Source organism: Bombus bifarius, unplaced genomic scaffold (genome assembly GCF_011952205.1).
Source record: "Bombus bifarius isolate JDL3187 unplaced genomic scaffold, Bbif_JDL3187 scf7180000008161, whole genome shotgun sequence".
Taxonomy (NCBI): Eukaryota; Metazoa; Arthropoda; class Insecta; order Hymenoptera; family Apidae; genus Bombus; species Bombus bifarius.
Window position 1 is genome coordinate 519,049 of NW_022884483.1, and position 23,844 is coordinate 542,892.

Genomic DNA, 23,844 nt, shown 5'->3' on the forward strand with positions numbered 1-23,844 from the left:
CTGTTTACGAGAGAAAGAACATCGGAGCGAGAAAAATGGAATGACCACCGGCCGGGGGGAGAAGGATAAAGAAGCGACAGGAACGCGCGATAGAGAAAGACACAATGACGAACGCCTGGTGTGATGTTACAAAACTCGAAGAAATAAAGGAAGCGACGAAACCAGGTGAAGGCTCGAGCACGAAATACAGATTCAAAGAGAATTCGTACGAACCGTCTAGAACTTCGATTGTTTGATTTGATTTTTCGAAGCGTGAATTCATGGTGGAATGATCTCGAAGGTAGACGCTTGGACTTGTAAGTAGATGTATCTTTCTTCGTGAATACTGTGTATGTTTTGAATCAAGTGGATTTTCCGTTATCGTCCCTTTTCTGTTTGAATATTTTCTGTGGAACGAATCTTTCGCTCAGAGCTAAGGAAATACGGAGAATAGGTTAAGGTTAAGGCAACGTATATGCAATCTTATTTCCAAGATATCTCACTTTGAAATATTCCTATCCGATGTAGCCTAAAGTAAGAAATTCTACGTTTGTGAATGATCATGGGACCAAATAATTGTTCGATATTCAGTTAAGATCCAATTCTTGTGTTTGATAAAATTCAAGCGACTCGGAGACAAGTTGAATGCTGCTCGCACGTGCAGAAACGGGAACCCTAGAAAGAGAAAGAGCTATGGAAGTTTGAGTGCGAGCGAGCGAGACGGAAAGTGGGGAGTGGTGGGGATGTGCGCGTCGTGTGGCAGGGGACGCGTGGCAACACGCTCGCCGCAGCATCCGCGTGAAGTCAGTCGGCTGTCGGATCTCGTGCCGTGCAGGTCGTCTAGAAGGTTTTTGTGGTTCGTGTTCGGTCGCAAAAGAGCACGCTACGAACCGCGTGGTTATCAATCGAAGTTTCTCATGTGCTTTGTTCAGTGTTACTCAATGTTGCCACTCGTCACCGTTGCCTGAACGTTTCATCGAAGGTTTCAAGAAACGAAGAACGGTGAATTGGAATACTTGGATAAGCTGTGCAACGTGACAGACAGGAGTATCGTCGGATAAGAAGACTACCGGTGAGTCAGCATCTCAATTTTATATGCTGTCATTAAAGTGTATAACAAATTTCGATATGAAATACGATATCGGCTGAGTCTTTTCGCGTCGGATAATCAAATTCTCGGTTCATTTTACCTCTCGTCGTAGTGTCGTTTGTGCGAAATCGAATGCAAGGACATTTTGATCGTGCTCTTCAAGGGAAGCGTAAAGTGCAGTAGGAAGGATAGGTTAACCGTGCCTAGTTTCGACTTTCGAGTCGGTTGACGGACGAGCGAGTCACGAACGAGGGCATGAAGTCACGAGTTCTTCTCTGCCGGCTGAAAAAGGACCGAACGAGCGTAAAGCTGCGATCAAACGTAACATGTGTGTCACAGGCGTATATATACTACACTGAAACTTCGAGACAGGGAGACAGTAGACGATATGCAACTAAGTAGGTGGAGATCTGACGAGAGTAGGATATGCACTGCCAACCATAAGTATTAGAACACTTAATCGTTATATTTATTGAAAAATCCTAACAGACTTCGCTTTATTCAATATTTTACGGTATAAGACACATATGTTTCCGGTGAATTAACAGGTTTGTAATAAAATATAAAACAAATAGAAAGCATTCAATTTACATTAACATCGTAAAGTGTCTAAATATTACGGCAGCAGTATGTTGAAAAAATCGCAATATTTGTTTTCTCTATTAAGTACGAGCGAGATACAGACCTGTGCCACATTTGTTTACGTACTCCATATCAAACACCGCCCCCTTAAAGTCGATTCTAAGAACCAGTAACGATAACGTGTCAGTTATTTAAGAGGTTCAGCGTCGCGTTGTTTTCGCCTGACATTCCACTCAAACCACATGTACTCCGATGATGCACTCGTTTCACGTGCTCTGAAAGCATCCGTGCCTCACTAATATGGAGATATTAAGAGTAGTAAAACCGTGTTCTTTGCACCTGGTATCTTGTTAAAATCCACATTGCAGACGTTTACCCCTGTGACACGCGCGCGTTTTGAGTTCAAAGAAATATTCGATGCTTCGTCGAATCCATGGCGAAGTATGACTTAATAAACGCGACAGTGACAGCCGGCATTGCAATTGCGTTGTGTCACTGGTCGCGTCATACCAGATACGTCCCACGTATTTCAACGTTCGTCGTCACTGGCTCCCTCGTTGCACAGTGATATAACGCGCAGCGTTCAACAGGGACCGAAACACGCCGTTGCACTTTGTCTCCTCTGTGTGCATGCTTGCGCCGTGTTTTTATGCAGTTCCGGTGACGCGTCTTAAAATATGGAGTTACAGCGCGTTACGGTAGGGCTGGATGATGTATTTTTGGAGTCGCCGGCTCGTTCGTCGTACGAAAACCTTCGTGTAAACACGTTTTTACTTGGAATTTTTCGGAACGTATTTATCGTACGTAACCGTGCTTCGTGAACACGCATAAATTCCTGGAGACCCCACGTCGTTTTACACAAAACAGCCGACAGTTTAGATGTGCGTATTCTTGTTAGTATTTTAAGGGAATTAGGTCCAAATTTTGGTACTTGGACTTTTTAGTGTTTCAATTGTTCGATTACTAGAATCGTTCAAGTTTTTAAATGGTAGATAATTAATAATAACTTAAACTGCGTGTGTTTTTGGTTAGCATTGTAGTGGAGAAAATCGAGTCGCAACATTTAAGCTTTGACTTTTTAGTATTTCAACTTTTCGGTTATAAAATTATTCGATTTTTATTCGAACCATTTCCAATTATTTTTATTCTCCGATTTTTTATTTGCTATTCGTGTATTCCAGTTTCCAGTTGCTCGACTTTATCGTTGTTCGAGTTTATCCATTTATCAACGTTTCGATGCTTTCAATTACTTCGATTCGACGATCGCGCGATACGCCGAATTTTCTAATCTTTCGATCTCTTACTTCCTTTACCAATCAATTCCTCCGGTTCTCAGCCCCCTTCTTCGATTCTGTTCTTATTCAGCTCATCGAAGAACCTCCGAACTTCCCATCCACTTTTTCGAGTCCTCCAACGCCCCTCGAAACTTGTGAAATAGTTGGCGCGCGAAATTTATATCCATCCAGCTCGGTCGGTAATTAGATTCTTATATCACGAGAAGTTTTTGACCAGACGTCATCCTATTAAGTTCGTCGAAACGTTTCTCGTTTCTCGTGTCGTTGACACTCACGAATGATTGAAGAATCTACTACTTTTCCCTCCTTTTCCTTTCCTTCCTCTCTTTCTTCCTTTCTTCTCTTTTCTTTCCTTCCTTTTTCCCAGTCTCCAACTTTGACTGTACATGCATTGTTCTCTTTATTTTCACCTTCCTTATTTTTATAAGAACGATAACGTCTCGTGTTAGGTTTTTTTTCAAAATAGTTCCTAGTCACGGGACTTTCATGTTTCGTTATCCGGCATTTTTTTGCCCCAGTTCGCTTTGATGTTGCATTACGATTGTTCCCTCGAGAAGTTAGAAACTCGCTACGCCAGAGAAAAGTGCGATTTCCGCGTGACGATTGTGAATGTTAGTCGCTTGAGTCGTTCACGTTTACGACACTTCTTAGCCCTGTTCACCCTCTTGAATGTTCTGAGCACGAACTTATTCTCTGTCGGTCATGTGTGATTTAGTTCATTATCATTAGAGCCCGGACATTTATGGACATTTATATTTTCACGAATATAACTCAAAAAGTCAAAACAAGATTGCCATCCTGTGTATTCTTGGCCAGATTTGCCATAAATGTATAGAAATATGCAGTCTAACTATCATTAAGAACGTATTTTGCATACTATGCACAATGGTTTTTTCTTCCTACGATATTTTTTTTTCTCTGAAAATTCTAAACATTTTTGTGATCATTAACATCGAAACTACCCATGACGCAGTACTGAGAATGGTTCAAATTATAGCATTTGTTAAACCGATATTAACGAAATAATTTGTTTGAACATTAGATTCTATATGAAGCGTTAATTTTGATGCTTTCGCGGAACGAACTGATAATAAAAGAACGTTATTTTTGTAAATAAAAGAAGCGGAAGAGTTGGTAAATGTAACACGTGTAGCTCGGTATACATGTATATAGGAAAATCAAAGGTCTGCAGGTGGAGTTGTTTGGAGGAAACTGATACTTTGGGAAAAGTTGCGTTTTGGGGTAACGCGTTTAGCTAGTTTACGCGAGTCTACAGCGTAACTTGCACTGAAATCAAAGTTTTGCAACTGCAGAACCTGCGCAGCGATGAAAGATAATTCTAAAAGTCCTGGTAAAATGCAGTTGAACTGTACTTCAAAGGATAGTGATAGAATATCGGATTTCTTTATCGTGAGATTGATTCGATGACCTCGATTCGAAGCTTCTTTGTGAAATTTTTAGATCCTCCTATCTTTGTCTCTTCCTTTGGTTCTCGAATTTCACTTTGTAACTTCCAAGCGTCGTTGTCTCGAGACGTTACATTCTCAGATATTGTACTCAGTTCTGCCGATCTTTTTCTAAACGTTCCGAACTCTATTCTTCGAGATCTCTGTTCTTCGTTGTATAAAATTTGGATTTCTTCGTTTCTTCGATAACAAATTTTCAATTGCCGTCATGATCGACCCGAATCTAAGATTGTATATTTCAGATCTACCATCTCATCCACGCGATATCCACCAAACTTCGTATCGATCGGCCACTGATAACGTATGGTGACACAGCCATGTTTTCCACCATTCTTCGATTCTTTAAATTCTTTTCGAAACGAAAATCAAACGATAAGCATTGGGAGCACTTTGAAAAAAGCTTGGAGAAAAGGCGAGTTGAACGTTCGAGCAATCTCGTCCGAGTTAGAATCTTTGAAACGATAAAGATAAATCGCGTCAGGGGGCAAAGGGGACACGGTGGCTATTGGACGATCCGTTTCCAGGGCATCTCACGATGCTTGCATACGGTTACGTCACTGCTCGGAGAAATGTCGACCCACGCGGGTCTGCTATCGCTGTCGCTTCGCCACGTTCATTGTATTTAAAGCTGTGCGTCGGCTTTTACGGGGTCGAATTGCGCCATCGGACAGCGTCGTTGCTTCTCCAATTTATGACTCGTAAATTTCGTTAGATAGCGCTCGAAATCTTCGCACACAGCGAAGAGTCGCACACAGTCAATAGGTGGTACTGACAAAATCCGCAATCGCTTAGTTGCCAACCCAATACTTCGCCGATTACCTTTTACTTCCTCTTTGAGGAGACTGTAATGTTGACGATTCTGTTAATGTCGTAGCTGGAAAGCGCGGAATTTTATGCAAATTCGTACCTTTAATGGAACGAAACTTAAACATAAACCTGTTTTATACGCTAAGTACCGTAACAATCACTATAGTTTGGATATTTGATATATTTCTGTATATTAGGTGAAGTAAAAAGTTCTGAGCGCTTTTTCGCTTTATTTCGACGATGAAATTAACATAGTCAAGATTATTCGATTTAGATTAAATATGCGCCGTTTTGTTCGATTACTTTTGTCCATTTTGAAGGCAATTTCATAATTCCGCGGTTGAAGAAGTCCTCGTCCCTATTGGTAAAAAACTTGACCAGCTCATTTTCACAAGCCTCTCTTGAGGCCAGTTTTGTACCATCAAGAAAATTTTGCAAAAACTTAAAAAGGTGATAATCGCTTGGTGCCAGGTCTGGACTGTACGGCGGATGCGATAGAACCTCCCAGCCAAGCTCTCGGAGCTTCTGACGCGTCGTTAAAGATGTGTGCGGCCTGGCGTTGTCTTGATGGAACACAACACCTTTCCTATTGGCCAATTCTGGCCGCTTCTGGTCGATCGCCTGCTTCAGTCTGGTCAGTTGTTGACAATAGAGGTCCGAATTAAGTGTTTGCCCCGATGGGAGCAGCTCATAATGGATGATTCCCTTCCAATCCCACCAAACACACAATAAAACCTTCTTGGCCGTTAATCCACGCTTGGCGATCGTTTGGGCCGGCCCACCGCGATTGGACCACGATCTTTTTCGGCTGTTGTTCTCGTATGTGACCCATTTTTCATCGCCAGTCACCATCCGCTTCAAAAATGGGTCGATTTCGTTACGTCTCAACAAAGAATCGCAGGCATCAATTCGGTCCAAAAGGTTCTTTTGCGTCAATTCATGTGGCACCCATACGTCGAGCTTCTTCTTGAGACCAGCCTTATGCAAATGGTTCCAAACGGTTTTCTGGCTAATCTTCAGTTCCTGGGCAATGGAATAAGTGCTCACATGCCGGTCCGACTCGACGATTTCCATGATTTTATCCACATTTTCGACGATTGGCCTACCAGAGCGTGCCTCATCTTCGACGTCCATATTACCAGAACGGAATCGTTGGAACCACCGCTTTGCTGTTGCATTCGATACTGTACTGGGTCCATAAACAGCACAAATTTTTTTGGCCGCCTGCTCCGCCTTTTCACCTTGGTCGTAGTGGTACTGAAGAATGTATCGAATTTTCTCTTTTTTTATCTCCATTTTCGAACGCTGTAACACACAACTGGCTTCACCGAACACAAAACTGACAAAGAACCTTTTTGATGCGTAATATCACCTTGAAATCGGTGTATACTATGACTCGATGCGATGTGCACATCGTGAGATATGGCTCACTAAAGACATCTAGCGAAAAACGCTCAGAACTTTTTACTTAACCTAATATCATTCGCATTCTGTGTATTTCTTCACCGTTAAGGGGTGACTGTAACGTTTTAGCTGCAATAAATTGAAATATATTAGATTGTACGAAAAGTTTCTTTCGTTTTATAAGGAAATAATAGACGCTTAATGTATTTTGTTTTATATTAGTTTATTGCATTATGCACGAACATAATTGTTTTATCGACCAGTGGCGGGGAGACGTGATCGCGAGGAAGCGCGTCAACGGGAGTCGTAAATTCCCGTTACGACTAGAATAATCGATGCCACGAACAGATCGATCCCCTATTTCGATTAGGATAATAGAGGTGGTTTTAATGAGTAGCACTGGAGTAACTGTTCAAAGATGTTATATATTTCCAACAACTTGTAGACACGAAGATTACGCTCGTTGCGTATATATATGTTAATTAATATATGTTGACTGAGTTAAAATAGTGAACCTAGTGCAGAATTGTCGACTGATCTGTAGTCGTAGATTCAGTCTAGATATGTTGACTGATCTGTAGTCGTAGATCGAGTCTAGAGACAATGACTGATCTATAGGCGGAGGTGGAGTCTAGAGATGTGGTGACTGTTCTGTAGTCCATGAACCAGTGAAGTTCAGTAACGATTTTGTCGCTAAAACTCTTGTTTGGTGAAGAATCGCCCCATCACTGATCGCTTGCGGGTGGAATCTCGGGAAACATGGGAAAACTCACGTTTCCCCAATTTTTATCTTGTCGGTAATTCAAGAAGCCTCGTTTTATGGCCGTTCCTTAGGATTATTGCGACCCGCTTAATTATATGTGCACAGCTCATGGACGCCTCGACCGCAGGGAGTCACCGGACGTAACAATAATAATAAAAATATAATGAAATGGATCATACCTAATTCAATGGAATAATATAAAACAGAAATTGCTGTTCATCTATTATCATCTTATGAAGCAAAAGAAACTTTTCGGACAACCTAATACTACGTCATAATATATATATATTAGTTTAAAAAATGTGCGCGTTGTTGAAATTCTTTTTGTGCGTAGAATTTGTCTTATTTGAATCATTGTAAAAAATGTAATAGCGACGAGAAATGTATGGAAGAAACATTATGGGTGCTGGAATATTTCTTCGCTTTCCTGGAGAAGGATAAACGTGGACAACGGTTGCGTTTGTTACGAAATGTCCAATGTGAATCGTTGTTGGTACTTTTGGTTGTATCGATGTTTCAAATTTGAATTAGATTTGCGAACTTCTGTTTCGTCTCGGTTTTTTCGAGAAATTTCCCTAAGGATTTGGGGAATAAGGTGGCATGAATTCAGAGATAGGATCGGTCTATCTATCATCCTTGCTTTTATCTTTGCCCCTATAACTTCGTCTTTCGCGACTATTGCTCCTTGGAGGGTATGTCCGTAGGAAGTGTAGTTGTCTGCTTTAGATTATTCCTAGCGTACGCGTTATGGGGATGCCTGCTATGGAGATAAACAAATGTGGCTTGACTTATGGCGACAATATCTGAAAAAGTATAATACACAAATCTTCTCGGTTTATCTGCAAAACGATATATTTTTCAGAACTTGTATGATGGTGAAAATTTGTCAGGATAGAAAGATCTATCTCAAGATTAAACAGATTTGCATCCAGTGTTGAATTTATAATTTTCAACTTCGTAGCTTCGGTAGCTCTAATTGCTTGGTGAGGTATTTCGATGAAAAACCGACGTTAACAATTTTACACAAAAACAGAGAGAATTGGGAAGTAGAACATCAAGCGTTTAAATACAAAATATCTTATGTAAAGCTTGAAAATCAAACGAGCAAAGGATAGCGATATAATGCGCTTGACATTTATAGTCGCCAATTTTATACAGCATACGTTAATCATTAAAAATAAATTTTTTCGCCTCATAATATCTTACTACAGCTCTAACAAGAAAATAAGATCATCCTAGGTTTTTCCATTTGATATTTTCCAGTTAAATTATATTTTATCAAAAGTAGCTGAGATCATAAACTGCTAACTGCACACACACTGCCTACATCGAAATCATGTCAAATAGATTTAAGCAACCTCCAGAGTACGCCACGCGTTCAATTATATCCCCGACCAATAGTCAACACAACGCCAAATCGTCGCCATATAACAATTACCCAACTCTCACCCTATTCACCCAGCTAAAGGCCAATTACCACAACTTCAATCCTCGCTGTATGCGCCATAAGAGCGGCCTGCTACTTTTCCCGGGGAACGAAGATGTCGCTTAGCGTACGACAAACGAAACTTTGGCTCCTATCGTACGATAAAAAGAGAAACAGGATAACTTCCATCCTCCGTAAGTATTCCGGCTTTTCGCGAGCGGCTGCCACGTTTCTCATAATCGTAAACACAGCCACGTTGGAAAGCGAACTTCTCCCGTAGCATCAGTCCTGATAACGCGTTTAAGCTCGGCTTAATCCGGATTGTTATTTCTTTCGCCGGTTATTGCGGAAGTGAGCCACACCAGAAGTTACTCTGTTCTACGCCTCGACGTAACTGGCAAATGCAGCCTGTAACGTTGGCTTCTGGTTTACCGTGCAGGTTTACGAAGACTCCGGTTGAAAATTGTAAAGGGTGCGTTTTTATTGCTCGCGTTACTTTGCTACGCCCGAGGGCAGAGTTTAACGACTTCGTTTAGGGAGCATTGGACGGTATGTAAGGGTTGATAAGTTGTTGATCTTTGTATTAAAGGAAATGGCTGGTTGTTTTTGGAACGAAACAAGCGATGGAAAGAGCTATAGTTGGTTTTAAGTACATTTTAGGATGGTATATAGATTAGAGGGTTGATTCTAGAAACGCTTATTTCTTAAACAGATGCGATAGAGTTTTATTCTTTGAAAGTTGAATATCGTTTCGTATGAGAATTGCGATATATCCTTTTTAATTCTTAACGCTCCAAGTGTGCCTCTTAAGCACCACCGATATGCGGCGCTCTACTCCAAGTGTACCGCATATTACTCAATTATAATTAATATAAATATTGTAATCAAAATTATATTACTTCTGAGATGAATAAAGATTGTTTTGAATGACTTTGATATTATTATCATTATGTCATTGTAGCATTTAAAATCTGACACTTAAAAACTTGTAAGTCGAAGTATGATGAGAATAAGAATTGCCGGTTGATATTCACAATTAAAAGTCAGAGCGTTAAGGGTTAATCAATTTTCATAAGAATCATTCGTCTTAAGACGAGTATCCACGATATTTTTCTTCCTCTTAACTACATCTGCCTTGAAACATTTATACGAATATTAAGATGCTGGCCCTCGATGAATCACTCTGTACAATATCCAAATTATTTACTTTTTCACTCCGTAGGTAGGTAACGTAACTTTTGAAACTGTGGCCACTAATTTCTGTAGTATCCTATATAAATCTTAAAACACTTTTGTTGAATCACCCTGTACAATATTCAAATTAACAATTCAAATCGATATATCTAACGTTTACTGTACCAACACTCACTTTTGTACCGTTCTGTACTTACGTATATTTCATTGTACAAATACCTCTTGTAGCCACTGTACACTATACATTTCAACTGCAAGCAGAATAGACTTCTCTATTTCGATCATTCATTTTTTGGCCACTCTGTATCCATATACATACATTCCACTATCACCATCTATCTTTCCGGAAAAATACTCCACGAGATTGCTACCATCGTTTCATCTACAATACTACCACGCATACTACAGTTTCATACAACATACCGACAGTTGGCAGAATTCCGGATTATCAGGGAGATGTTTAACCTTGAACGATATGCTAGCGCCGGAATTACGCGAACCACCATCTCCAGATAATGGAGAAGATCGCAACGTCGACGCATCTTCTCCATTGTGGTCCACGCAATTCGAAGAAGCAAGTCTTCGCGTTACGGCGATTCTCGCGCTTTTAGATAAGGCGAAGCGCTCTTGCGGATCTGAGAAACGTTTGTGCGCTGTTCTATAATATAACCTCTGGCGAAATTCTTACCACTTCCCATTCAGAAATAATAGGATACTCGTGCAAAATCTCGCAGATTTCACGTTTTGTTTCCGGCTATCTCGGATATTAGAAGCGTTTGAAAGTTGCAAATCGCGCGTTAAAGAATTCATGATACGAACGTCTGAACAACTATTTTACGTTTCGAGATTTTTGAATATTTTCGCCAGTTTGATCGTTCAGTTCGTTAAAATTTGTCGGAATTTTGTCTTTTCAACTACGTTGGATCTTAAGGGCCATTGAGAATTCGAAATCGCGTGTCAGAGGGAATGAAATACAGAAATGTAGAAATTTCTCGATATTTTCAGATTTTCAATTTACTTATGAATTTTGTCAATTTATTTAAAATTCTGTTGAATTTATTGCGCGTGCTACTTCGATATTCACGATTCCAGAGATCGATTCGTTCGAGTAAACACACGATTCTCGCGTCGTTTACGAGCAGCGTGAGAATTTAATTTCGCCATGTATTGTTTAAAAAAACAGAGCCGTAAGTTATTTTTACAGCATAACTGGCCAATTATATATGTTCTTCGGCTGCGTGGTTCTAAAAACGACGTTCATTAATTCAATGAAATCGTAACATGAATTGCGATGGAAATTGTTGCCAGTTACGTGAATAGGACACGAAACTGTAACGAACCTTGCGAACGCAATTGAGGCGAATGATATATCAGAACATTAATTCACCACGTTTGATCAACGATATTTCTCCTCTTTACTCTTCAGAATGTATTATTCTTTCGCTGTAACCTTCTCAAGTCGATTTCTTAAGCGTTTAATAATTAGAACTTCTGTTAAAGCAAAAATGATGCGTGTATGTACGAACAGGCTGAACTGTTTCAATCTACGAATGCAAATTAATCGTACACTATGCGTTGTATAAGAAAAGTAATTTAGATAAGAAGCGAATGTAAGTTAAGCAGTTTCTTATAGATGGGTGCGTAATGGTCATACGAAGGTAACATACGTCTTCCTAAATAGAATTGTATATTTTTAAATGTAAAATGTAATTACCATACAGCTCTACGATGCAGCTCGTTATTCTCTACAAAACTGTATTAACCTATTTATATCGAAAAACCATTAGTTTGGCAGATATTTTAACTTCAATCTGTCGAGCTTAGCGTATGAAGCGCAAGAAAAGGCGCGAAGCGGTATTCCTCTCTTTACATTGTCTTCGTTTTGACAAATTAATGTTAAAATCCAAACTAATTTCCGATAGAAATAAGTTAATACTTTTTTTTGTAGAAAATGCCCAGTTGTATCGATTAATGTTACAAAATATATAGAGTGTCACTTAAGAAACTCAAAGTCACTTTGACATTTCTGGAAATGTAAGATATAAAAGAGCATAATTGTATCCATCTCTTGCACGAGTGTCTTGAAATGTAACGTAATTCGTTTAAAATCTTTTTCGATAAAAGAAAAGATCGATAGCGAATTATTTTAGATGGTACTTCTTGTTGGTCCATCCTGTATAAGAATATCACATTCTTCGGCATCAGAAGTTACAAAATAATAAAGCCGAGACAGTCAATTTGCGAGGGCATCGCCAATTAAACGGTCGTCGAATTATCGAGGCAAAGCGGCGTCCTAACGCGTAACAGGCCAACACCGAATTAATTAACAACGTCGTGAAAATTCATTTGCGTGGAATTGCCCGATCGTAACGAGGCAGCCTTCATCCCGCTCTAATGATACTCGCGATCGAACTTTCAAACCCCTTTCGCCCCCTTCGTTTTCTCTTTCATCGGGCGTCGTTAAGGGTCGCGTTGGTTCCGTTGAAACGAATTTCAAGACCGCGACAGAGAGAACGTTCCACGTGCCCACTAGACTCGATTCGTAACGCCATCATGGACGATTGTTTGCCAGCACGGCGAAACCCCTTCTTTCGAGAGATCGTCTGAAAATTACCATCGACCGAGACACCGGTCGTTCAACACGGTTCAGACCGTTTTCTTTTATGTTAAAGCCCGACGATACGGGCGGAAACGAGCCACTGAACTCTGCCACTTTGCTTCCCTTATCCCGTTCAAGAACTTGCTTACCCCCGTCATTTTATTCCTCTCGCTTCCTATGCTACTTTACGCACTTCTAATTTACCTCCGTTACATTTACATTCTTATTGCACTGCTGTTACATTTTCCCTAGTTTAATTTTAATTTCTTGCTCGCTACATTTTGATTATTCTCATGTTAAGTACCTGGTTAATCGATCTTCTTTATTCGACTGGATGCTTCTCTGTATATTACTCAAAATAATTAGAGCGTCGTTTTATGTTTCATTTTAATCCTTACAGCTATTTCTTGCACCTGTACATTCTTTTATAAAGCCAATTCGTACTTGTACATTATTCAGCATGTTAATTATTTGCACGTATGTGTAATGTGTTCATATTTTCATGAGCATAGCTGGAGAAATTTCTTTCACTCCCTAAGTATTGTAATTTTTGGCACTTTTACCCATATTTTATCGATACTGACATTCATACATATTATGTACATTCTCCGTGCATTTCTTCCAAACATTTAAATTGTCTGTAAATGCATAAATATTTAGGTTCGTACACGATACGTCAATCTATAAAGCCTGTGGGGCTACTTTGCTTCTGTTTGCGTAGTCAATGCGATTAAACCATTCAATAACTGTCATAACCCACATAACGATATGGCCACATGATAATAACCCACAGGGTAGTATCTATCTCGTAATTGTTAAAAACAATGCATATTAAACTGTATCTGGCATTTTGTACATTCCTTCCCTTTCCTCTTCATGACTTAACATCATCCATTTTTCCTTTTCTATATCTTTTCGTTTCCTCTCTTTCTGTTTCACAACCTTAACTGTCTTCCCTTCCACCCTCTTCTACCCTCTCGCACTATCTTTTTCTTTTTTCCTATTTTTCCGCGGTACAATTACAATCAGTCCATTTCCCCTCTTCATCTCGCGCCGCTACGTTTCTCTGCTTTCTATCTTCCTCTCTTCCATTGCATATCACTTTTCTCCACCCTCGAGTCCCCTTTTTCACCTTGTTCGGATGCAGCCTGAACACTCGAGAGTCTGCCAAGTCCTCGTTCGTCCAACAGGCAATCGTCGAGGCCACGTTCTCGCCCGCGTGTCGTCCTTGATTCCCCTCATTGCTCCTTGCTTCCCTTTAACCAAGGTGCCCGTGAATTTTGTCGAGCCTCGAGTGCGAAATAAAGGCACTCTCGTTAAAACGAACCTCCTTGTCGGAATTCAAATAGACCGTCCTTCGTTCCGGTGCCTCCTAGTTTCGTTTCTTCGGTTTCATTTAGCGCTTGTTCTCCACCTTTTCGAGCCGTAGCCTGCTGCTTCTCCTTTGAGCTGCTCTCTGTATTAGAATGTCTGTATCAGAATAAGAGAGTTTAATTTCCGTTTTCGTGTCGTCTTTCAGTCGGACGCTACTGGGATTTTTGGCTCCTCTCTAATAAAAGTGAAAACGCTTTGTAACGTTGATCTATCTTGTTACTGTCTTCTCGTTAGTAAAAAATGTTCATCGTTATTTTATTCTGTTGCGAGGTAAAGGGTAATTAGCGTGAGAAGATCACGCTTAAAGTGATTTATAGGGAAGACATTGGGTTGCCAGTTTCTTGCGCGCCAAGCTATAAGTAAAAGCGCGCCGAGAGGAGACCGTTTTCGCCTCGATTTATCAACGTTCACACACCAGTTTCACCGCGAACATTAACCGAAATCAAGATCGCAGTCGACCTTGAAAGATCAAGTACGATAAGCCACGTTGAAATTTAGATGTACTTCTAAGAACATTCTTTCACGTTTAAATATCATAAAACCATTCGTAGTAGTTACTATTGGTTATGTTTTAGATGAAAAAGCACACAGATCAAAAAGGTGAAATTTCTATTAATTTCTTATTATTTGTAATATGTAAATTATAATTATCACGAAATGACGAATTGCGAGAAGAACTAATTTTTGGTCATTCTCTTTGAGTTGAGAAAGAAGTTTAAGACTATTAACTGACTAATTAATTATTAGACTAATTAAGTATTTTCTTCGTTTTAAATATTTCCAGCTGGTTCCTCTTATTGCGAAGAATCATCCTTGGAGCTCTTTGTTCTTTCGCCATTGTGAGCATTGACCGTGCAATTACACGTGTTTCTAACGAACGTCGAGAGACGATCGAGATTACTTAATTTCCAAAATTGCTTGGCTGCTTCGCACGAACAAACACAATGCAACGAATGAAAATGAAAACCTTTTAGTACGTCGGCGAGAGACGTTCGTTCTACTGAAACTACCCTTCTTATTAGTAACCCTACAAAAAATATTTTCTCAGGCTATACTATACTTATCATGGCATTTTATATTAATTGATTTTTACTAATTAACTAATTGCAAGTTTATTAAATTTTATTTCGCTTAATAGTATTTTAAACTCTATATATAGACAAGAAAAGCGCTTCATTAGAAAATGAGAATATTTGCCTCTAGCAGCACCTTTTGTACAGCCACTGTATGTATTTTCTCATGAAATTAACACGTTTCGATTTCATTACACATACGTAGCAATTAAGGACTAAACAAAAAACCAGAGAATTTTCGTTTTATTTAAGCAACGAAATTTGGTCGTTTTCAGGAATAAAATACTCGTAATTTTTTCCGGCGAACGATTAATTTACCTTCAAATTTAAGTCGCTTTTTACTGGAATTTCCTCTGCTACACCTATTATTTGCGAACAATACCGGACGGACGTCGTTTGCTCAGATTGGTCCAGCCAGCAAACAATATTTCCTCGGCGTCGTTGGGACGAGTTCGCAAAAACGATGTAGAGCCAGATGTCGTAACTGGATCTCGGGGCTTGCTACTCGAAAACGCTTAAATTTCAACTGTAACCCTTGTATTTCGTTCGAGCTGGATTTCGATATATATCTAGCCGATAAAATGAGAAAACGCGATGTCTGGGAGAATTTAACCCGACGATTCCTAATGTGTTCTATGAAATATTACGAATCCGGGTTCTCGTATTTTTCTCAGAAACTAAATGAGAAGGTAAACTGGGTCGAGTAATAAATCCATTTTTCGACGGTGTATGCTTACCCTGGAATATTACAAAAATCTTACTTATTCTGACTTACGGTAAACGAACATAGAGGGAGATTGCTGGATTGTCGAATAAATCTTAAAAGTAAATTTCTTCTAAAAGACGAAGGATGTATGTGTAATCTTCAAAATTTCAGATTAATTTCAATGAAGGGAATTGCAGGGATAAAATCTCCTTTTCTCAGGTGTATGAAAAATGAAAGAAAGCTTGTTGAATTTCCGGAGAGATGTTATTTTTTAATTTGTGATATTTGAGAATATTAAGATATATTCAATGAAACCAGTACTATCTATCTTTCGTATTATTCGGTAGATTATCGATCGATTTAATGGGAAAAAGAAATTTTGCAGAGATAAAGTGCATGTGTAATTTAATAAACTCCTAGAAGATAATTGTGCAAACTGATAAAATGAATAAGATTTTATGTCATAGTTATATGATATTAGATAAAAAGATGAAACTCAAGATATAGATATACTTATAATTCTGCTAGAAATTTTGATCAAGTAGATCTAATTATCTATGTTTTATATTTTGTATTTTTTGGAATTTTTTATGGCGACTCGGTAAAATAAAAAATGTAACACGATTGGCGATGACAGAATCGTGGCACTTTCACGGCATTTGCCGACCATTCTTTCTAAACGATCACTGTGGACACCCTTTTGAGGCTCTCTTGGACACGATATAATACTATACTCAGCTACCACAATGCAGTGATCGCACTTAAAGCCACTCCTGGGGCCGAGTACGCGAGTGCACACAGTTCAGCGCATAGTTCACGTGATCTTGAAACTTGTACTTTTTCATGTTTCGATTATGCCTTTATCTTTCGCAGAATTATTTTCCACGTTACACGTCGTGTTAAATAAATTTGAATTGAAAGCAGAGATTTTTCTGCAAAGCTCGAATTATTAATGTGTATAAATAATGAAGTAAATTACTGAGTAAACAGCGAAGCAGAGGAAGACGACTTTGATCGATACTTGGTGTTTGGAGCATTTCGTACTTCCGCAACTGGTACAGCATTCTATTTCCATAATTTATTCCGCAGAGTCTATTTCTCCCTTGTAGAAATTCCGTAAAATATTTTTAACGCGGCAGAACTTCGATGTATTTTTGTTTCGATATCGTTTTCAGCTTTTTGTGCATAAGCTATTACAAAGCAGATTTTCCTTTAGGATATTATTAAATATTAGATTGAATAATATTAAATATTGAAATTTTCAAAATTCTCATAATATACATTGGTCTGCAAAGGTTTCCCCTTAATCCCTTCATATTCAAAGTAAATTAATTAAATATATTTATAAGATAAATGTATTTATGTATATCGCTGAAATTGCTGAAATTTTTGTGCATTATTTTCTCTTCTATAAAATCATTAGGAAAAATTTGTTCTTAGTATCTATTACGAATGAAGGTAATTTTTAGTATACGAATAAGTTTCTCACAGCCTAAAAAATTCAGTCCTAGCAGGGTATTTTTAAACATCTATTGCACAGTTTTTTCAATAAATACATCTATAACGGTGGCATATTTTTATTTACTTATGTGCAAAATTGAAAGATGTATATAATATACAAATATATTATACAAAATAATAATAATCTCTAATATGTAGAAGGAATTTCCATCTAACTTTTATTTTTTTAAATGTGCATATAAAAATACAAATTTGTATTAAAACTCGCACAATCTGATAATTAGTATCTAATAATCTTCTTTCTTTTATAAAACCTGCTTCTGTACTTAGAAGAATTAATCAAAACTGCTCTAACTCTATTTCTCGAATAAAAAGGTATAAAATCTGTGGCGTGTATAGTCGAGTAAAATTCTGCTAATTAATTCTCGGTCGATAAGTTTTCGACAGTCCACTAGTTAGTTTGTAGAAAACCTCGAATATCAGGGTGCATTAAAATATTTCCAATTTTTCGTCAGAAGTAACAGCGGTTCGTTAAATATTTCTCAAATTTAACGAAATTTTTTATGTGAAAATATCCCCGTGCTGAAGGCGTATCATAGACATACACAGACCTTTTTATACGTATTTCCAGAATTCAGGTATATATATTGAAATTACGCATTATATATATATATATATAATTGAATGCGTAATTTCAATCAATGATTGTTAATTACACGTTGACGTGTGATATTTACTTCGGGAAACCATTAATTTGCGGTTTCCTTATTAATATTCATGGATTTTCAGAGTGTTAAAGTATTTATCCGTGATGACTGGATAATACACAGCGTCATATTATTTGGAATAGTCGGACGTCATCGAGAATGTATGTAATTTCGACTTAATAGCAGATAAATTGTATCTATGAATACGAAACGTGTAAACGTACAAATGTTTTATTATTTATTTTATACGTGGATATATATTTCAGAAGTTTTGTTTTTAATAACTGTATCTAATCTAATGTAATATCGTGTGCGTTAAATTTTTGTTAAAAATTACCTTCCTTCAATGGTAAACAGTATCCTTTATTATATTTTTATTCAAAATTGTTTCATTTTTATTCCTAGATAATTTATTTTAGATACTTTTTCTAACGACTCTGCAATATTCAATCTAACATATTTTCACGTTTTAACTTAAATGAATTTAATTTCAATTTTTTATTTTTATGTATTAGAATTGTTGTATTCTTAAAAGATTGCCTTCGTTAAAAGTGGATATGAAAAATATTTCCATATAGTATATTTATTCAGAATTCTTCTATTTTTGTCGAATTTCGTGCGACATATTTTATTTAAACAATTTTATCTCTCGAGTACGAAATAGCGTTTCGTGTTCCATGCCGTGTAACCCATCTTGTACATGCAGGATACTAAACGACATTTCCTCGCAAAATGTCCGAGTACCATACCCTGACATCTTGTAAATTACTGTCCACGGATGAGCACCTTCTGTATGTACAATTAGTATAAAGTTATAATACTTATTCGAGTATCACGTAGTTTCTTCTTAACGAAGTAACAACTTCATTGTTATCCAGCGAGCCGTACAGCAGATTATAGATCGCCGTTTTATACCGAAATTCAGGTAAAATGGGTAGCCAAAATATTACACAACGCGAGTCCACTATTTAAATTATAATTCCAAAATAAAATCACCTTTTTATAATTTCATCATTCTCGTGCACACTACCTATTACGATCATAATTATTTGAATCGTATGAATAACAACTGGTCACTTTGTAGATAGTTTTATAATTTAAGACGTACGAAACGAAGTTCATGATTGCCATGATGCTTAAATTGTGCTTAAATTGTTCTAGGAAGGATATGACAAGTCAGGCCGTATAGATCATTTTTCACAATATCTATTCCACCGCACATCTTGTGAAAGTCTTGCTTCTGACTAGTAGAATGAATTATCCATTTGAGTAGTCGATGAGCCACGTAAATAAACTAGAGTCGCTACAATCGAAGATACAGAGAACAATAGTCAACGCCGCATGGTATGTTAGAAACGAGGATATACGCAAAGACTTAAAACCAACGTTCAAAGAAGAAATCAGGTACGCAGAAAAATACAAGGAAAGAACGGCAATACATTCAAACCAGCTGACTGCTGAAGCGAGCAAAACTCTCATAGAAAGAAGACTAAAAAGAAAACATTCCACTGACCTCGCTAAAGAAATAAAATATTTAAACTCGAAGATGGTATCCCGCTGGGGGTAGCCATCCGCATGTTATTAAGCAATTAAGTTAGAAAAATTTTACCAAATGACCAGCTGGACAAATTGTAAAGTACAAATTAAATAAAAAAAAAAAAAAAATGTGAGTAATCGAAGAACGTAACGCACATAATACGTCGTTTTTGTCACTTGCCTCGCAATTTCTTTAAGAACAATCTCCCGAATCTCCATGCATTTCGCCCGCCCCATCTTTCACGACTCTATGATAAACTCCGGGGAGATAAAGAAAAATTCCAAACTGTCGCTTAAACTTGCCGGATTTCGGTTTGTTTCGCGGAAAAGTCAATTATCGGTTGGCAGACGGAAGCGTGCAGCCATCTAGACGAACGGACTCTCGATTCGATTTCGGTTTTTCATCTTGCCCCTGTTCGCTTTCTGTTCCGCATTTAAAGCAGGAAATTAAGCGCCTCCCCCTCTCATTCTCTTTCTCTCATCGTCTCTTTCGGTTGAAGCCACCTTCTGCTCGCGAAGTTACGCGCCGGTTCGACGAATAGACTGTTGCTCGAAAACGTAATTCAACGGGGCTTTGTGCCGTAAAATGCCCGCCGTCGACGGCTCTCCGACGGTTAATATGGCGGCTGCATTGTTTCACGAAACACGCTATCGGGCTAGTAATACGCTCTCGTTTCGTGCTTTCGCCTGGGTTTTGACTTCTAGCTCTCCCTCTCTCTGTTTTCGAGAGAGAAAGATAGAAAGAGAGAGAGAGAGATATATATCTTTCGTTCCGCTGCGTGTTCCTGATGAATGCAAACGGAACTTCTAGCATGCTCATAAACGTGAAACACGTGGTTTTAGTTTGATCACGATGGTTTTCAGTTACGACATTGTGGTTAGAGTGTTTATCGTGCTGGGAAGGATTGCCGGCTTTAAGTGAATGGGGATTTCAGTGGTAGCGTTCAACGAACCTCCTATTCGAAGGTGTTTGTTTAACCTTAATCTCTATCATCCTTTAACCGAAGGTGTTTCTACAATTGTGAAGTTCAATGTTTATAAAGAGAAATTAATGTTAGATGTGTACATTGATTCTAATGTTTTCTTCAACTACGAATATGATGTACGTTCATTGAAATTCCTGCCCGAAATATGTTTAAATACGTATAGCATAGAAGCAGGACGAAGATGATTAAAGAGTTTAAAATATGTTCCTACGAAAAATTCCAAAAATTCTTCTAGTAATTTGACGTGACCTAAACGTTGTTCATTAAACGTGCCAATCTTTCCTATCCTGAAAGTGATTAAAACGTGTAAAATATATTCCTAGAAAAGATCAGATAAAAATTCTTCTTGTAATTTCACGTGAACTGGACGTTGTTCATCGAACGTTCCAATATTTTCTGTCCTAAGCACAGTTCGTTCCTCAATATTATATCATAACTTATTCTATCATTATATTGTCACTTAATCAATATAAAAATAAATACCAGAAAAGATACCATCCGTAGTTGTCCAATATAATCAATAAATTTCAATCGTCTCAATTATTTCATTCTTTTTTATTTAATTTAATAATAATAATAATTTCTATTTAATACTTACCTTTATCATAGTATCTCGATCTCAGTCTCTCAGTTTCGCAAAAATGCAGTCGGAATGTCATAAACCATCCTGTAGATCAGGAAATCACAGGATCAAACGTAGTTTCCGGATCCGCCCTCTGTAATGAACACAAAGGGACTACCCGTTCCATCGTCCATCGTTCTATCTCCCATTCGTTGCTCCGGCCACTCTGGATGCATAATCAGACTGGGAAATGCGTGTCAGAACACGGAACGCTCATTAAGTTTTCTCATTAAAATTTGGCCTAGAGCTGCGAGGCCAATATCTGATGATAGACTAGTCTGGAAGGAAGCGGCTTCCGCGAACAGAAAAGGGATTTTCGGAGGCTTGATTAAGAATCCCATTCCCCGTCTGTCCGAAATTAAACCTTACCGACCGTATGAATCGGAATTATAGATAACGTTCGTATAATCAAAATACTGCCGGTTAAGGAAACGTTTTATCGCTCAAACACGAGAAATCCTTGTTTGTTCCTGCGAATGCAAGCGGATAATTAATTCTTCTGGGAAATTTACGCTTTTAAGAATTAAAATTTTACCAGCAATTTACACAGTAAATTTTCTCTCGGATCATATTTCTGAAAAATTTCGTACGAAATAATTACGTTTGAAATAATACAAGCTTCTAATCGTCGTATTTTCAAGAATTAATTCGATATAGGGAAAAATTGCTAGTACTTTCTTTTTACATTTTACATCTTTTCTTATACTATATTTGTAAAGTTTGATGCAAAATATGGTCAAACTCAGACTTGTTTAAGCCTATAGTCTGAGATTCGAGCGAGCTATCAGACGTATAGGTTTTAAAATAAAATCTCTGTAGATTCTAGATAGTCAGAGGAAAATAGCGATTATTATGCATTCTCTGGTCTGATAAGAATTTTTAGCAAAGCATAATCTGTTAATGGCAAAGATCCATGGATCATTTGTTATCGCAATTATCAGTAAATAATAATTTCAATTCTAATATTACGCAAATTACATCGGACACTGTTTCTATCAGAAATTAAATAAATTATTAGGGACGTGTATCCAAAATTTTCATTGTCTTAACAAATTGTGGAACATTTTGAGAACATTTGAGATTACACAGCTACATTACAAGGAGTTGAAGCTACATTACAAGAAGTGGTGTACAGCAGGATTCGAAGCAGGGTGGTTGCGAATACAATTGCACAGGGTAGGTATGAATTCCTCCGGGTGTTTCGCTGGCGTCAAATTTACATCAAAGAGCAACCAGGCCAATTTAAACAACGGCCAGCGCACAATGGAATTGAAAATTCACGAGCGTGCGAAACGCAGCTGCAAGCTCGGTTGCTCGTCGGGAATATCGACTGTGCAAGTTTGTCGATATTTCAAGAAGCTGTGATTTTGAAAGAGACCCTGCAAATAATTATTTCGCAAATAAATAATTGTCACAATAGTTTTGCCAAGATTTAAGATATGTGATCTTTCTCATTAAAGAACCCATTAATCACAAATTATACGATTCTGCCAGAAATGTTCCGTAAAACTTCAGGAATGCATAGCAACATCCACTCTTCGTTAATTATTTAGAAACGGTATTTTTAATATTTCGAAAGGATCATATCATTGAAATGCGAGAATTCTGATTTCTTTTCCGCTAAAGAACGCGTAAATCGGAAATTATATTATTATACAAAATATACTTCCTAAAATCCAAGGAACGTACAGCAATCGCCATTCCTTTCCGATTATCCAGAGAAAGAATTATTTTAGTATCTCATGAAATCTGAGGATTTTAATTCCTCTGCCATTAAAAACCGCGTTAATCACATATTATATGATTAAAGGTATTAAAACCGGTCGTAAAAATTGGAACGCGTTATCTGTATCCTCCAAACCGAAACCTCCGAACAAGGATCTACGGTACCCGCGTTAATCGCCTGATCTACGACTCGAAGGGTGGAATCACGAGGGTTGTTCCCCCATTCCACGTTAATTGTTCTCAATTCCGAAAAGAAGAACGAACGCCAGGAATAAGTAGAAACTAGTACAGTGAAAGTAACACATCTACAGGAGGACATGGATAAAGCGAACTGGAGAAGGGATTACGAACAACGGTAAAACAGAAATTGTCAACGAATTCGTCCGGAATATCAGCGGAAACGTTGGTTGCTAGGACGCGAAGCAGCAGTTCGGAACTAAAACTACATCCTTCCAGCAGCTAGTGCAACTTTCGCTAAGAAATCTCGAGATTTCGTTGGTATCATCTCTCCTTCTCTTTCTACGGCGAGACGTATCTGCTTCCTCGCAACTTAATGTTTAAAAGGTTGACTGGCTGCTAGGGGATGGTGCTAGTCGAGCGACCTTATAAGTCCGGAAGTTTGATTTCAAATATTAAGACCTTAATATCACTCGCGTACATTCGATGGCTGCTCCAGGCTTACTTGATTAAGATTATCGAAGCTGAAATCCATTAGCCCGATCAGGGCGAAAGTGAATATTACCGTGTTCCTCTAGAAGCACTAGGTTGCGTTTGGGAAAATTCTACGGAAAATCTTCTGTTTTTCGTTTGATGTTTGACAGCTGCGAGAGGCAGAAGTATAGAAGTTTCAGCTAGATCCTTCCGATGATGAACATTATCCTGTTAGAGAGGAGATTAGTTGGAGCAGTAGTTCTGTGGTATTTGAATTAGTTAATTCTAAATTATATTATCTATTATAAATTATTAGACGACATATTTATAGTTCTTCGAGCTTCGATCTTGTCTCTACTAGTACATTTTGTTCAAAAATTCGAAGAACCACAAATATT

At 38.1% G+C, this 23,844-nt stretch overlaps 1 protein-coding gene across 2 annotated transcripts in view; it reads left to right on the plus strand.

Moving 5' to 3' along the window:
* Positions 1 to 761: 761 nt before the first annotated feature.
* Positions 762 to 23,844, plus strand: part of LOC117208713 (prolyl 4-hydroxylase subunit alpha-1) — a 225,314-nt gene continuing 202,231 nt past the window's right edge. For both annotated transcript variants that reach the window (XM_033450001.1, XM_033450002.1), the window contains exon 1: positions 762 to 1,051. The gene's annotated coding sequence lies outside the window, so the exon portion shown is untranslated. The remainder of the gene's footprint in view (positions 1,052 to 23,844) is intronic.